The sequence below is a fragment of the Miscanthus floridulus genome, chromosome 10 (genome assembly GCF_019320115.1).
Source record: "Miscanthus floridulus cultivar M001 chromosome 10, ASM1932011v1, whole genome shotgun sequence".
In the NCBI taxonomy this organism is placed as follows: Eukaryota; Viridiplantae; Streptophyta; class Magnoliopsida; order Poales; family Poaceae; genus Miscanthus; species Miscanthus floridulus.
Window position 1 is genome coordinate 118253941 of NC_089589.1, and position 15844 is coordinate 118269784.

Here is a 15844-nt window from a genome sequence, read left to right on the forward strand (position 1 = left end):
CTCGCCCGGTGGCCTGTGGCCAGCCGCTCCCCAACACGCGCCGCGCGCGACTCCTCTCCCCTATGCGCGACTCCGACTCCCCCCCTCCCTGCCCCATCGCAACCTCGACATCCTGGGCCTCGACGGCCGGCGCGCTCTGCCTATCGGTGCACCTATTCGGCGTCATGCGACAGACGGATATGGTGTCGCCGGAGGCGTGCTCTTCCAGGAAGGCGTCCCCCGTCTCTCCGACAATGGCGGCGGCGGAGCGACCGTCCGAGGCGGCGGCGCTTCAGGTGCTCGTCGACCGGGTGCGCACTGTGGACTTGGACGCCGCCCGCGAGGTGCGCCGCCTCACCCGAGCCTCCGTGAAGTGATTTCACCTAATTGTCATATTGCTCTCGCTCGATTTGGTGATTGGTAGTCAGGGGATGCAAATCCCATGTGATTTGGTTGTCTTGCAAGGGGGTACTAGAGACACGTATGTTTTGCAAGAAATCAAGTAATTTTTCTCAAATCCACATTCTTCTCCTCTCTTGACTTGGTAGACACCGGATGAAAGACTCATGATATTATTCTTTCATGCCTCGCAGAGAGAACTAGAATACACCTGAGATTTGCAAAAAGGCACGTTATTTTACCGAAATATCTTAGATACTTATCCTGTATATAGATCAACAAAACGGTGCTTTACAGAACTTAATTAGTCTTCTACCCTGTTCAGGTTATACAAATTATGTTCTTGATGGACCTTTAAATTATGTTTTTGATGGACCTGCTTCAACTTAAGGAGTTTACCATTTCAGGTTAGCTGCGCCAAATGATGCCAAAATCTATTAATTGTTTCAAATATGTGTGCTCTTGCCTTGTATGTTAAAAGATTTCAGCTACATGTGCGTTTGTAGGGCAATGATGCATTTGGAGACTGGAAGGAGGAAGGTGCTGCTGAAAGAAGATAAATTTGTGTTCTTTTCCTGATATGTAATTAGGTTCCATTTTTTCCTCTATTAGAGCACAGGTACTTTTAGTGCAGTAGTGCAACATTTTGAAAAACTAATAAAATTCTTAGATGGGGCTAAGAAACCTTCGTGCTGTTATTAACTTCACTGATGACATCAAATCATGCAAAACTTGGTACGAATTTATTTTGTCCATGATTTGCAGTGTGACCTTCTGGAAACTGGTCATCTATCTATGTCCTGGTGTTTCTATTCTACATTTATTTTTCATGAACCTTCATTTGGCTTCTTTTAAATTTTCTGTTGAAATGCATGATTATATATCATCTTCGACAAGGTAAACAGTTTGTTTTATCCGATGGTGAAAATCTGTATAGTGTTGTTTTGTAGCCATGCTTTCTGATCTATTTCTTTATAGTGGTGTACATGAATATTGCAGGGTGACTATTGCTTCCTTGGAACAAAAGTGTTCAGTACAAATTAAAAAGTGACCAGGTCCAGCAACTGCATTGGTGAGTGCAGGTATCAAGTTAATCCATTTGAGCAGTCTATACAAAATACTGCAAAACCAAAATGGAAACAATTGTATAGTATTGAAAGGATCCACTACTAGAGAACAGACTTTAGAACGATGTCCTAATTTGGCATTAGCCTCGGCATTTTTTGCCCCCCGGACTAAAGGACCCTTTAGTCCCAGTTGGTAATACCAACCGGGACTAAAGGTCCCTGCCCAACGGTCGTCCGCGGGGCAGGGATCTTTAGTCCCGGCTGGTATTATCAACCAGGACTAAAAGTTTACCTTTAGTCCCGGTTGGTAATACCAGCCTTACCAGCCGGGACTAAAGCTTTTAGTCCCGGTTTGGGTGATGCCCCGGGAATAAAGATTAATCTTTAGTCCCGGTTTGGCTCCCTAATCGGGACTAATTATCCCGGCCTATAATCCAGCTCATTTCTTTCTCCCCGAGCCCGAGCCATTCCGTTCAAACTCACTGCCTCTGTTCTTTAGCTTGCTGTTGTTCTTGCTTTCTCCCCCTCCATTGGTGTTGCTCTTCGATTTTGGAGGTAACAAACTTAATCCTCTTATGTTTTATCAGTAGCTTATCTCATTTTGCGATGTAGATGCAGGTGTAACTTTATATGTTGGACTTTATTATGATTTTATATGTCATTTTTAGCTCAAAATCACATGATGATTTGCATATATGTTTGGATAAACAAAAGTTAAATTAGTTCATCAAAATCATGCCTCGCTCGTCCTCGCTGGAGCACGCGCCATCCTCGTCCCCGGTGGCTTACGTGATCTTAGAATTAATTTTTCCATGAAATAAAAAACTTAGAAAATTGTTAGAAAATTATAGAAAATCCGTACTAGTTGAACTTGCGGACCGTGTTCAGCTCGGCAAGCATGTTCTCTGCCGAGCGGTAACGGACGTCAAGGAGGAGCTTTCATTCTATGAGGGAGAGCGGCAACGGTCGTGGAAGACCGTGTTCCCTTTCTCGTAGAATCGGAGCTCTTCCTTGGCCAAGTACGGTGCCGTCCGGTGGAGAAATGCTCGCCGAGATGATCACGTAAGCAAGGTCAACTAGTACGGATGGTTATTTATTGAAACATGTTTTTGAGCTATAATTTGATGGATATTTGATAACTTCAGACCTACAAATGTCATCTACAAATGTTACTATCCTCGGCAACCTAAACGCCCACGAGCTCGCCGATATCGAGCAGGTCACTTAGAATTATTTTTTCCATGAAATGAAATACTTAGAAATCATGCCTTTTATTTTTTAGAATTAAATTTTCCATGAAATGAAAAACTTAGAAAATAGTTAGAAAATTGTAGAAAATCCGTACTAGTTGAACTTGCGGACCGTGTTCAGCTCGGCGAGCATGTTCTCTGCCGAGCGGTAACGGACGTCAAGGAGGAGCTTTGATTCTACGAGGGAGAGCGGCAACGGTCGTGGAAGACCGTGTTCCCTTTCTCGTAGAATCGGAGCTCTTCCTTGGCCAAGTACGGTGCCGTCCGGTGGAGAAATGCTCGCCGAGATGATCACGTAAGCAAGGTCAACTAGTACGGATGGTTATTTATTGAAACATGTTTTTGAGCTATAATTTGATGGATATTTGATAACTTCAGACTTACAAATGTCATCTACAAATGTTACTATCCTCGGCAACCAAAACGCCCGCGAGCTCACCGATATCGAGCAGGTCACTTAGAATTATTTTTTCCATAAAATGAACTACTTAGAAATCATGCCTTTTATTTTTTAGAATTAAAATTTCCATGAAATAAAAAACTTAGTAAATAGTTAGAAAATTATAGAAAATCCGTACTAGTTGAACTTGCGGACCGTGTTCAGCTCGGCCAACATGTTCTCTGCCGAGCGGTAACGGACGTTAAGGAGGAGCTTTGATTCTACGAGGGAGAGCGGCAACGGTTGTGGAAGACCGTGTTCCCTTTCTCGTAGAATCGGAGCTCTTCCCTGGCCAAGTACGGTGCCGTCCGGTGGAGAAATGCTGGCCGAGATGATCACGTAAGCAAGGTCAACTAGTACGGATGGTTATTTATTGAAACATGCGAAATCCGTACTAGTTTTGTTTAAATATATCATTTTAGAAAATATGAAATTTACACTAGTTTGCAAAATAATTATAGAAAGTAGATGACAACTGGTACCGGATCCTCGGCCTCTCGTTCGGTTCCGAAACGACTGAGGCCAGAACTCCCTCTCATTATCTGCGGCAAGTGTAAGCAGAAGATTGTGATGGAGTACCGAGTCCAGAGACAGGGACCCAACAAGGGTCGTGTTTTCTATAAGTGCCCGGATCGTGATGTGAGTTTCTTACGCATTTTATAATTATGGCTAATTGACCTGCTTTTCTTGAATATTTTTGACTAAATATTTTTTGGCTTTAATTTCAGTGGGAGGGCAATGGATGCGATGGTTGGTACTGGGAGGAAGATTATGCTACATACGTGCAGAATTTGGGTGCGCTTGAGGTAGCGGCTGCTGATGATGAGGCAGTGAGCCAGCAGGAGAAGCTTATTGATATTCAACAGAAGAATGATTTGTCTGTTTTAGTTGCGTACGATCACGAAATAATTATGTTACTGAAGTGCATTGTAGTTTTAGTTTGTTTAGTGATAGTTGGGATTACTTACGTTGTAGCCAGGCTTAGTTAATTAATCAACCGTGTGTGTCATCTATGTTGTGTAATAAAATACTTAATTATGTTCAAGGTTTTCATAATTTGTCGTGTAATGCAGATTGTGTCATGCCATTGGATGTACAATGCCGATCGCCGCTCCCAAGACATTATTGAGGGCGTGCACTATTTCTTAGGTGTGGCCGAGGCAAATAAGCGGGATGGTTTCATGTACTGTCCATGTGCCATATGTAAGAATTTAAAGGAATATTCAAGCTCATTGAGTCTTCATTCACATTTGCTTAAGTCAGGTTTCATGTCAAACTATATATGTTGGACTAAGCATGGAAAAAGCGGGGTCATGATGGAAGAAGGTGAAGGAGAAGATTTAGACATTGATGACATTATTGCTCAGTATGCTGCCCTTGATGATACTACAATGGGGAGAGATGAAGAAGAGGTAGCGGCAGAAGATGATCTCGGTGATGCTCTTGGCGATGCCATTCGTGATGCACAACAAGAATGCGAAAGTGAAAAAGAGAAAGTTAAGTTCGAGCGCATGCTTGAGGATCATAGGAAGTTGCTATACCCGACGGCCGAAGAGGGGCAAAAAAAACTGGGTACAACACTGGAATTGCTACAGTGGAAGGCAAAGAATGGTATATCCGACAAGGCATTTAGAAATTTATTGAACCTCATAAAGAAGATGCTTCCGAAGCCAAATGAATTGCCCACCACTACGTACGAAGCAAAAAAGGTTGTCTGCCCTTTGGGATTAAAAATCTAGAAGATACATGCATGTCCTAATGACTGCATCCTCTACCATGGCAATGAATACGAGAATTTGGATGAATGCCCGGTATGTAAAGCAGCGCGGTATAAGATCAGGCGCGATGATCCTGGTGACGTCGAGGGTGAACAACGTCCTAGAAAGAAAATCCCTGCCAAGGTTATGTGGTATGCTCCTATAATACCACGCTTAAAACGTTTGTTCAAAAATAAAGACCATGCAAAGTTGTTGCGGTGGCATAAAGAAGACCGTAAGGTAGACAATATGCTGAGACACCCAGCTGATGGGTCCTAGTGGAGAGCGATAGACAGGGAATTCCAGAGTTTGCAAATGAGGCTAGAAACTTAAGGTTCACCTTAAGTACAGATGGTATGAATCCTTTTGGGGAGCAGAGCACTAGTCATAGCACTTGGCTAGTTACTCTATGTATCTACAACCTTCCTCCATGGTTATGCATGAAGCGGAAGTTCATTATGATGCTAATCCTCATCCAAGGTCCGAGGCAACCTGACAACAACATTTATGTCTATCTGAAGCCATTAGTTGAAGAACTTCTAGTTTTATGGAACAAACCAGGTGTACGTGTCTGGGATGAGTACAAACAAGAACACTTTGACCTACGAGCAATGTTGTTCGTAACAATCAATGATTGGCCTGCTTTAAGTAATCTTTCAGGTTAGACAAACAAAGGATATAATGCATGCACACATTGTTTTGATGACCTTGACAATATATATTTGAAAAGATGTCGAAAGGTCGTGTACCTTGGCCATCGTTGATTCCTTCCTTTGAATCACCAAGTAAGAAAGAAAGGTAAGCATTTTAAAGGTAAGCCAGACCATCGGAAGAAGCCTCATAACCAAACCGGAGAAGATGTACTCGCAATGGTCAAGGATGTGAAAGTAGTATTTGGAAAGGGACAAGGCAGCGAATCTGTTCCCAAAGATGCTAAGGGACATGCACCCATGTGGAAGAAGAAGTCCATCTTTTGGGAGCTACCCTATTGGCAAGTCCTAGAGGTCCGCAACGCAATCGATGTGATGCACCTGACAAAGAATCTTTGTGTGAACCTGTTAGGATTCATGGGTGTGTACGGGAAGCCAAAGGATTCACTTGAAGCACACCAGGACTTGCAGGGCATGAAAGAATGAGACAACCTTCATCCAGAGAAGACAGATGATGGACGTCATTACTTAAGTCCTGCTAGCTACACGCTTAGCAAAGAAGAGAGGGATAGCATGTTCGAATGTCTAAGCAGCATCAAGGTCCCATCGGGATTCTCCTCCAATATAAAGGGTATAATAAATGTGCCAGAGAAGAAATTCCTAAACTTAAAGTCCCACGACTGGCACGTGCTTATGACGCAATTGCTTCCAGTTGCTTTAAGAGGAATTCTACCTCCACATGTACGTCTAGCCACCGTGAAACTATGTGCATTCCTCAATGCAATTTCTCAGAAGGCAATCAATCCAGTGGAACTAGCTACTCTACAGAATGATGTGGTTCAATGTCTTGTCAGCTTTGAGTTGGTGTTCTCTCCATCCTTCTTTAATATCATGACACACCTCCTAGTTCATTTGGTGAAGGAGATTAGTATTCTTAGACCTGTGTTCTTACATAACATGTTCCCCTTCGAGAGGTTTATGGGAGTCTTGAAGAAATATGTGAAAGTCCGTTCTAAGCCTGAAGGAAGCATCGCCCAGGGCTATGGAACAGAGGAGGTCATTGAGTTCTCTGTTGACTTTATTCCTGACCTTGCCCCGATTGGCGTTCCCGAATCGCGACATGAGGGGAGACTCAGTGGTAAAGGAACTTTAGGGAAGAAAACATATATTGGCATGGAAGATGATTATTTCAATAAAGCACACTACACAGTTCTTCAGAACTCGTCATTGGTGCATCCGTACATCGAGATACATAAGGAGTTCTTACGATCCAAGTTTCCAGGGAAGACTGAAGCTTGAATTAGGCGTCAGCACATGGAAAGTTTCAGTGGTTGGTTGCGAAAAGAATGTCAAGGCGATGACAATATTGATGAGCAACTGTATTTGTTGGCTAGGCAACCATCATGGCATATCCTCACGTACCAAGGGTATGAGATAAATGGGAATACATTTTACACAGTTGCCCAAGATAAAAGGAGCACCAATCAAAATAGTGGTGTTCGCATAGATGGCACAGATCCAAATGGGAATATACAAACATATTATGGCCACATAGAAGATATATGGGAACTAGACTACGCACCTAATTTTAAAGTCCCTTTGTTCTGGTGCCAATGGGTGAAGCTGACCGGAGGAGGGGTAACAGTTGACAAAGAGTATGGAATGACAACAGTGGACCTCAATAATATTGGGTACAAAGATGAACCATTCGTCCTTGCTACCGATGTGAGTCAGATGTTCTATGTGAAAGACATGTCTACAAAATCAAAGAGAGGAAAAAACGAAGACATCAACTCAATGATCAATGAGCCAAAGCGCCACATAGTTCTTTCTGGGAAAATAAATATAGTGGGAATTGAAGACAAGTCAGACATGTCAGAAGATTATGAAAAAAATGTCCAAATTCCACCCTTCATAGTGAAGAAAGATCCAAGCATCATGTTAAATGATGAAGACACTCCATGGTTACGACAAGATCATAACCAAGGGTCATATGTCAAGAAAAAATTCACTGTGGTGCCCGCATGATACCAAGTTTGTTCAGCTCATCAAGATATACAATCCTTATATAGGCCATTTTTTCATTTGAGAAAGTTTGAACAAAATGTAGTTCAAATTTCACAAGTGTGTGACATAGTTTTAGAAAGTCTATATGAGAATCAAGAATTTGTGACTAGTGTTTGATAAAACTTTCTCAAATGGGAAAATGAGCTATGTAACAATTGTAGATCTTGCTGAGATGATCAAACTTGGTATTCAGTGATTTTTCATCTGAGGTCATTTAGTGTCTCATTTGAGCAAGTTTGACCAAGTCAAATTTGGTCAAATGAAAAAACAACACTTTGACTCTAGTATTCTGAACTCTAAATGACTTCAAATTGAAAAGTTTTGAGTACCAAGTTTGTTAAAATCATCAAGATCTACAATTGTTGTTTTGATCAACTTTCCATTTGAGATAGTTTGGACGGTTCAAATTTGTGATTTTTAAATTTCGACGCCTACAAACTAGTTTTCGGAACCCTAGATTGTCTCCAATTGAAAAGTTTTGAAAACCAAGTTTGTTCAGCTCATCAAGATATACAATCCTTATATAGGTCATTTTTCAATTTGAGAAAGTTTGAACAAAATGTAGTTCAAATTTCACAAGTGTGACATAGTTTTAGAAAGTCTATGAGAATCAAGAATTTGTGACTAGTGTTTGATAAAACTTTCTCAAATGGGAAAATGAGCTATGTAATAATTGTAGATCTTGCTGAGATGATCAAACTTGGTATTCAGAGATTTTTCATCTGAGGTCATTTAGTGTCTCATTTGAGCAAGTTTGACCAACTCAAATTTGGTTAAATGAAAAAATAACACTTTGACTCTAGTATTCTGAACTCTAAATGACTTCAAATTGAAAAGTTTTGAGTACCAAGTTTGTTAAAATCATCAAGATCTACAATTGTTGTTTTGGTCAAATTCCATTTGAGATAGTTTGGACGGTTCAAATTTGTGATTTTTAAATTTCGACGCCTACAAACTAGTTTTCGGAACCCTAGATTATCTCCAATTGAAAAGTTTTGAATACCAAGTTTGTTCAGCTCATCAAGATATACAATCCTTATATAGGCCATTTTTCATTTGAGAAAGTTTGAACAAAATGTAGTTTAAATTTCACAAGTGTGTGACATAGTTTTAGAAAGTCTATGAGAATCAAGAATTTGTGACTAGTGTTTGATAAAACTTTCTCAAATGGGAAAATGAGCTATGTAACAATTGTAGATATTGCTGAGATGATCAAACTTGATATTCAGAGATTTTTTATCTGAGGTCATTTAGTGTCTCATTTGAGCAGCTCATCAAGATCTACAATCCTTAATGAAAAAACAACACTTTGGCGGGCTGCAAAAATTTCAGGCCTTCAGTCCCGGCCCAGGCCAGGAACCGGAACTAAAGGGTGGGCGGAATTGCCCGCCCAAAAATACCTTTAGTCTCGGCTGGTAACACCAACCGGGACTAAAGATCCTTTAGTCCCGGCTGATAAGCCGAGCCGAGACTAAAGGGTTGGTCCTTTAGTCCCGGTTCGGCTTACCAGCTGGGACTAAAGGATCTTTAGTCCCGATTGGTGTTACAAGCCGGGACTAAAGGGTCCCGGCCTATATATATCAACCGGTTCATCTTCTACTTTTCGATCTACAACGTCCTCGTCGTCTCCGCCGCGCCCGCGCCGCCGTCGTCGATCGTCTACCCCCGCCCGGCCTCGATCTCATCGTCTCTGCCGCGCCCGCGCCGCCGTCGTCGCCGAGCCCCGCCCGGCGGCCGTCGAGTCTCCACCGTACGTCGTCCTCGCGCGGCTCTGCTCGGCCCCGTGGCCGGCCAGCACGCCCAGCCACCATGCATGGCCGGCTAGCCTATTTTAGATAGTTTTTAGATACTTTTTAGATAGTTTTTTTAGATAGTTTTTAGGTAGTGTTTGATATATATGTTAGATTTAAATGTATTAAAATTTAATTAGTTGTTTATTATTCTTAGTTTTTAGATAGTTTTCGATATATGTTAATTAGATTTAAATGTATTAAAATTTAATTAGTACTTTATTTAGATAGTTTTTTAGATAGTTTTTATTATAGTTTTTGATATATTTAGTAATTATTATTCTATCTCTCTCTCTCTATATGTGTTAGATTTAATTTTGATTTAGTAATTCTATCTATGTATATATGTTAGGTTTAATTAGATTTAGTAATTAATTCTATCTAGAGATTCTATATGTATACATATATATGTACTTAATTATTTCTATGTGTATATATACATGTACTTATTTATTTCCATGTGTTATTATATTTAATTGGATTTAGTAATTCTATATGTGTTATCACATGTACTTATGTTATGTGCCATAGTAATTCTATTTATGTGTTATCTTGAAGATACAAATGGCTGCTCCGGATGATAACTTGAATGATGACATAATGGCGAATATTATCAACGCCGGCACCAATGTGGATGTAGATGACACGAGTCAGTACTTTGCTGATTATGAGGATATCCTGAATATGCCGGTGGTTGAAGATCAACAAATTGTCGCGCAAGAAAATACTGGCGAGGTATATTCGATTATCTATCATCTCTTATAGATGCATGCGTACGTATATTTGTTGTTAATCGTTGTGTTTCTACTCGTGTAGCCGGTCTCTGGATCAACATCAACCACCGGCAAGAGTAGGAAAGTCCGAGGGCCAAAAAAGCCATTAGAGGGCCGTTTCATAATATCAGAATTCGACACCGACACCGGCAAACCATTGGGACCACATGCTCAGACATATGTCAATCAATGTGGGTTCATTGTAAGGGATAGGATCCCAGTTAGTGCTCATGAATGGAAGCAGAAGATATCCTCTCCTAATGTTAGTTTTGTATCTGATCGTGACAAGAACCTAGCTTGGAGAGATATCACTCAGCATTTCACATTACAAGCAGATGATGCTTTGAAGGAGCTAGTGAGGGATTGGACAATGAAGAAGATGGCAACATTGTTCCAGAGTTGGAAGAAGACATTGTATAAAAAGTTTATCTTGAAGAATGAAACGCCGAATTTCAATGCTAAGGCGTTTGTCATGTTGGAGTCCCATTGGGATGACTTCGTACAATACAAGACATCTCAAGAGAGTGAGGAACGTGTGATGAGGAATTGGCAGAATGCCCAACAGAAGCAATACCATCATCGCATGGGATCAGGTGGTTATAGGAGTGCTATTCCCAAGTGGCAGAACCTAGAAGCAGAGATTACTGCCAAGGGAATCATACCTGAAACAATAGAGAAGAACTGGCCTCAACGCGTGAAGAATTGGTTCTACACTCATGGGGGAAGCCTAGACCCAGACACTGGCAAGCTAATTTTTGGCCAAAAAATTGAGAGAGAGCAACACAGAGACTAGCTCGTGCTAGGGAAGAAGCTAATAGTGGTGTTTTCAAGCCTAACAGAGAAAAGGATGAATTGACATATGCCCTAGAGAACCCCGAACACGGTGGTTGAACAAGAGGCTATGGGGTGGTTCCGTGGCTACAAGCATTCCCAGCAGACAGGGATACCTACAGAAGCCGCCAGAGAAAGAAGGATGAGGCAGACCGAATCCTTGTATTGGAGCAATTTGTTAACGAGTCACGATAAGCATTGCTTGAATCACGTGAACGAGAAAAATCTCTTGAGGCAAGAATGCAGGAGGAGATCAAGAGGCAAGTGCAGCTAGCAATGAGTCAAATGCAATCGACGCCGGGAGTCACCATTAGCCCCGTTGGTCAGATGAAAAGTAGTTGTGCTTCCACGGAGCTGCCAGTTATTCAAGGTGATGCTGGGTTGCACTTCCCTGTTGATGACATTACCGAGCCTCTAACAACATGTGAGCTACATATTCCAGATGGTAATAATGCATCAATCATGGTGGCTGTCGAGGTTGTATCTCCAATAGACCGAACGAAGACACCAAGAATCCATGGGTCAATTATTCAACCTGGACATGCTAGCGTCTCGATCGATAGAGTGCTCAAAGGTTATAGCAATGTTCCTCTTGACATTGAAGGCGGTGATGGGGAGAAGACACTAGGAGAAGCAGAGAAGACATTTATTTAATGGCGCAAACGCTTCATCATCATTCCTGGGGCGCCACCGCTTCCCCTTCCTCACCCTAGGTACGAATGATAGTGAATGAAATATTATTTTTCCATTAATTTTATATTGGCTTCAAAATTAATTGACCCACAACTTGTTTTTGTAGCAGGGTCTCCCCCCAGCCTAGCCCAATCATTCATTCCCCATCTCATCACAGCGTCGCGGGGGGCGAGACGACTTCATCCCCACGGCGATCTCCAACTCCTACACCAGCCCCACCGCCTCCACAACGATCTCCAACTCCTACACTGGCCCCACCGCCTCCACAACGATCTCCAACGCCTCCACGCCGGACTCCAACACCGGCCTCATCGCCTCCACGCCGGTCTCCAACACCGCCCCCACCACCTCCACAGTGACGCACTACAAAGACGTCTAAGGTCCCGGCGGCAAAGAAGACCCCAAAAAAAGAGTTATTTCTCAAGAAATACTTCCTGAAAAGACTGATGAGCAAATAGCAGCTGAAGAAGGCAAAAAAGTGAAAGATTTTTTTATAGATATCCGAAAGCAGAGACAAGCGAAGCTTAAGGAGAAGTCGTACTTTTACATACCACGAGATCAGCTGAGGCAGAAGGTCGAAGCTCACAAGAAAAAGATGCTTGAAGTTCGTAAGCCACCGCCACTATCAGACTATGACCGCTCCCTCGTAAAGTCACATGAAGCACGTAAGAAAAGGAAAAGAGCATCAGGGAAGGATGTCCCACAGCTCGGACAACAGAAGCAATCAATACAAAATCTTGTTGTTGCTAATCAATATGGTTCCAACATAGAAGTCTATTGACCAGACAACTCTGGAGAAGTGTCGGTTCAAGACCTTAATGATTTTTTTGAACAAACTGGTTTAACCTTAGATCAAGTGACGGGCAAAGCTCCAATCCAGAACCTAGAAGTTGATACCTGGAAGACTTATAAATTTGGCAAAAGTCTGTACAACCATGCGGCTCTAAATGAATTAGGTACGCAAATGTACTTGCTCAACAAGTGGTACATGCAGGCGTGTGGCAGGGGTGAGCAGTGGATCTTTATCAGATTTAGAGACCATCATTACTTCCATGGAGATGACATCTTACATATTAGTTTTGAAGAATTGCATCAACTATTCCACTTGGACGCTCTGGACAAATCAATCATTAGCTCCTTTTGTTTGTAAGTGATTCTTACTTTTATTTAATAAACTCACTTCTATGCGTACGTGTATATAATTATCCTCACATGTAACTTATATTTATATACAGATTCCAGATGTCAGAGCTCCAAAGAATACAAGACACCAGTGTTGGCTTCATTGATCCTTATATCGTATTCAAAACCGATATTATTGTCAAGGACCACTGGGTATCTGAAGCACAGACGAATATCATGAAGTTCTTCGTGAAGCAGCACGACAAGACAACAATACTTTTCCCATACAACTTTGAGTAAGTGTTAATAATAATGTAGTCTACACATTTTATGTAATATCAATACAACTTATATGCATGTACGTGTGTGTATAAACCAATGCAGGTTTCACTGGATACTCATTGTCATTGAGTTAAACTCAAGTCAGTTAGTAATCTTGGACTCATTGAGAAAAGAGCGAGCACTATACCAAGATATGATAGACATTATCCAGGGGTAATTTCGATCTCTCGCGCACAACTATTATTGAATAGATTTTGCCATAATTTATTAACGATCGTACATTATTGGTCGCACAGGGTTTGGAAAGAGTTTATTCGGCAACACCGCAAGGATTGCAAGGCACCACTTAATGTAGTTGAAATACCAGTAAGGTGTACTATATATACTTCCCCACGTGTTTAATTACTATATCGTACTTCAATTTACGTGCGAGATGATGAGAATAATCTTCTTCTCGTACAGTGGTGTTTGCGGCAGGAACCAGGTAATAACTTGCGTGGATACTACGTTTGTGAATTTATCACTGCATACATAAGAAGAACTCCTGAAGATGTCCTCAGAGTACGTATATATCAATTTTTTATTTATTTTTAAATGAATATATATATATATGTGTATTAATACTTTTCCTTTTATTTCAAATGCAAGACTGAATGGTTGAAACGAAGGGTCATGCAAAAAGACCATCTGAAAGCAGTTCAAGAGTCAATAGCAGGATATCTTCTAGAAAAAGTGATAAATCCCAACGGCGAGTTCTACTTTGATCTAATGAACTAATGATGTAAATTAAATGTTTATTGATATCGTTATTTTCGAGAACAAGATTATGAAAGTGTTGTACATATACATATATATCTATAATATATATAGTTTCATACTTTATTCGAATATAATAATGCTTGAGATGAGAATTAGATGTAATTATATGCGTGCGTGTATTTATATTAGCAGCGTAGAATACGTACATAAAAACATATTATATATTAAACAAATATGTGTAACTGAACTGAAAACAAATTAAACAAAAAAAAGAAAAAGAAAAGGAACCTTTAGTCCCGGTTGGGGTTACCAACCGGGACTAAAGGGTGCGGCCATGTTTGCTCGGCTGGAGGGCCTTTAGTCCCGGTTGGTAACACCAACCAGGACTAAAGGTCCCTCTTTAGTCCCGGGATCGTTGTCCCGGTGCGGTAACCGGGACTAAAGGCTGTTACCGTCCGGGACAACAAGTCCATTCTGTAGTAGTGATCGTATCTTGATTGCCGAAGGCAGGGCTGTCCCGAGGATTTTGGGGGCCCTGTTCGAATACCATATCTCTGCTAATGAAATAGGCATGCCATATCTCTACTCTTTGATGCTTTAATACTGCCTAATACTGAGCCTTACCCATATGTTTGCATTGCATGGTGCACCTGTTGGTTCTTATGGGGTTTGCTTTTCTTTATCAGGAGAAGGAGCTGCTTGAAAAGCACAATCTCTGGCTTGATGAAGAATTGAAAGCAAAAGTGAAGAACTTGGCTTAATAAGGAAACAAATATGGATGAGGAGGCTCGGATGTCAGCAAGGATTGCTGAGGTGAGTCTTTGTGATCTAACTCATGGTGGTTAGTTTTTGTGATCTAACATATGATGGATAGATATGATTTAGAACACATAAGCTGACTGAACCTTCGTGTTTCAGTTTGAAAGAGAGATTTCTGAATCTTCTAGCTCCTTGATGCGAAGCAAAGAACGCATCTCTGAACTGGAGCAAAGGGTATCCTACATGGAAAAGGTAATTTCTCATGCAGATGATTGCAATATTACTGTTTCCATCTAATCTTTTCTCTTTATATTTTGGTGATTGAAGGAGTTGCGCTCAATAAAGGATACTGCAGCTGCTAATGAACAACGTCTGGGTGCTGCTGTATGTCTGTATTTGACTGCCGCCTAGCGCCTACATATTCTCTACTTGCCTCCTGTTATCTCCTCATGCGTATTCACCATTCTTATAGTTGAGAGAGACTTTTTGTCACATCTTAATTGTTAATATCTGATGATCCTGTTTTGAAAATAATAACTTTATTTTTTTTATACAGGTGCTGCTTAGTTTAATACTTAATTTTTTTCGTGCTAGCCGAATGACTGCCTTTGTATAAAAATTGAGCTTAATTAGTATAGTTGAGAGAGGCAATTAGTATAATTGCATGAATGACTTAATTAGCAATAAATAGTACTTCTGTATGTTGTAGTTTTCAAAAGCTGTGCGGCGATTACCACAGAGATCTCTCCTTTAAATCTCTTACTGGTGATCTACCAGAAAGTTTTAAGAAACATCTGGTTGTTTTGACGTGCATATCTGAAATGCCGCTGTGGTGTTAGCAAGGGCACTATACTAGTGATATGTAAGTAAAAAATATTTGCTATCAACACTGAACTATTTGTTTTATCATACAGAACCCATACAGCTAATAATATATTACAGTGGTGCTGTGGAACAGAACAAAACTTTGCAACATCTTTGCTGAGGGGTTACTGAAAACCTTTATTTCATTTATGCTATTGAATTCAGCAATAGAAACTTGCACATTATGATTTAGTTCGTCATCAATCATCAGTCTAGAAACCTATTCGAATATATTTCAAGTCCCAATCGGTTTACACATGAGTTTTCTAATCGTTTACAAGGAAATCTATCATATCCTTTCGGATCCTCAGATACTTCTTGGCTTCTAAGTCTCTGTCCGTAGGTTGCTTGTTTTCCAAGTCG

The 15844-nt window shown here is 40.9% G+C and overlaps 2 long non-coding RNA genes across 4 annotated transcripts; both read left to right on the top strand.

The window, feature by feature from the left end:
- Positions 1-450: 450 nt before the first annotated feature.
- On the top strand, positions 451-15450 carry LOC136485476 (uncharacterized). 3 transcript variants are annotated; one of them, XR_010766453.1, is made up of 6 exons: positions 451-606; positions 704-785; positions 885-1450; positions 14545-14671; positions 14777-14869; positions 14945-15450. It is a non-coding gene; the product is annotated as an uncharacterized lncRNA (long non-coding RNA). The 3 variants fall into 3 exon arrangements; XR_010766454.1 differs by having other exon boundaries at positions 885-1460; positions 14777-15450; XR_010766452.1 differs by having other exon boundaries at positions 14777-15450.
- LOC136487072 (uncharacterized) lies at positions 13435-13767 on the top strand. Its single transcript, XR_010767130.1, has 3 exons — positions 13435-13465; positions 13562-13660; positions 13748-13767. It is a non-coding gene; the product is annotated as an uncharacterized lncRNA (long non-coding RNA).
- Positions 15451-15844: the final 394 nt, after the last annotated feature.